The following is a 1,507-nucleotide window of genomic DNA, read 5'->3' on the forward strand; positions in this document are numbered from 1 at the left end:
CTATTAAGAATACAGCTTAGCTCCATTAAGAATAGAGTTTTTTTTATTCGTAGATTTAAACTGAGTTGTTGAGAATCTAACGGCTGAGAAAAAATCTCTATTCTTAATAGCGTTTTTTTAGCGCTATTAAGAATAGCGTTTCTACTATTCCACCATTACACTTGCGCTTCCATCCACAGTTCCAAGTGTTGAGGTGGCTCAGAAGATGGAAGATGGATGGATTCCACCATAAGACTTTCTCTTAGACATATAACTAAATGTAATACTGTATATGAGTCATTTGTTACCCCTTGCTTGAGAACTTCAGGATTTTTGCGAAGAAACTCAATCGTCTTTCCGCAATCACCTTTCCATAATAAATCGTTTCTATCCGGATCTACTATCGATGTTACTTGAGCCAGCACAGCTGATATGACGAATATGCTATTTGAAGAACACGAATATCTACTTTTATGAACACAACTTCTCTACGGGAAAACATGTTTCTTTCACTCGAAATCCCCTTAGTCGGCACCAATGTTTGTACCCAAAATTACATTTAGGCACATACACATTGATTTGATGATGATTATTGAGAATTAGGGTTAGAAACGAATCGAAGAAAAACAAAGAAGACAAAGAATTTTAACGCGGTTCGGCATTGTGCCTACGTCCACCGATAAATCCCCTTGGGGAGTGACGTTTTATTGATCTAAGAATTACAATGAATTTTTCTGTATTAGCTAGCCTCCCCCATTAGGGTTTAGACTCCCCTATGTATATAGTTGTACCGACTTTTCTATCAAATAATCTAGAATATTCTAGAATTTCTTCTAGGGTTTCAGGAATAGGCCGATGGAAACGGGCCGCTGGAAATGGGTCAGCAAACTCGACCAATATACAGGTGTTTGAGGGTGAAAACAGTTTCAGCTGGTTTCGGTAATTTCGTGTGACGTGGGCGAGAAACAAATCTAAAACCTAAACAATGTACTGCAAGGGAGTACTTTAGATTCGAGAGATCAATCTTCACAAGTCCGGCCTAAACCAAGAAATGGCCGTCCCAGCCTTGCTTCGGTCACAAAGTGGAGGAGAAGGGTTTGTTTTGGGGAGGGAAGCGAAGAGAGTGTTGAGACCATAATAGTTTATTCTGGAAGAGTAGTTGTTTTCTGACTTGTGTCAGAAAGTGGGAAGCTAACATATGGGAAAGCTAGAAAACGTTTTCTGAGAGTTGTATGCTCCTGACCAGAACTTATTGTTCGGTGGAAATAGTTAATGCCTATTTATACAAGTCGAAGTGAAACGTACTCTGGTCTCATTAAGGAATGGAAAACGGGTGAGTAAATGGGAGGAGGTGGTAACCGGTAACGCTTGGAATTGATTTTCCATAAAAGAAAGCGTTTCAACATTACTCCCTGTCTTTACTAACCGCCTCATCCTTATGACAATTTCTTATAACGGGCGTAGTGTACGCCACACGCTGTAAACCACCAAACCAATACCCAATGAGCATCCCACAGTTTATGACATG

Source organism: Papaver somniferum, chromosome 10 (genome assembly GCF_003573695.1).
Source record: "Papaver somniferum cultivar HN1 chromosome 10, ASM357369v1, whole genome shotgun sequence".
Classification (NCBI taxonomy): Eukaryota; Viridiplantae; Streptophyta; class Magnoliopsida; order Ranunculales; family Papaveraceae; genus Papaver; species Papaver somniferum.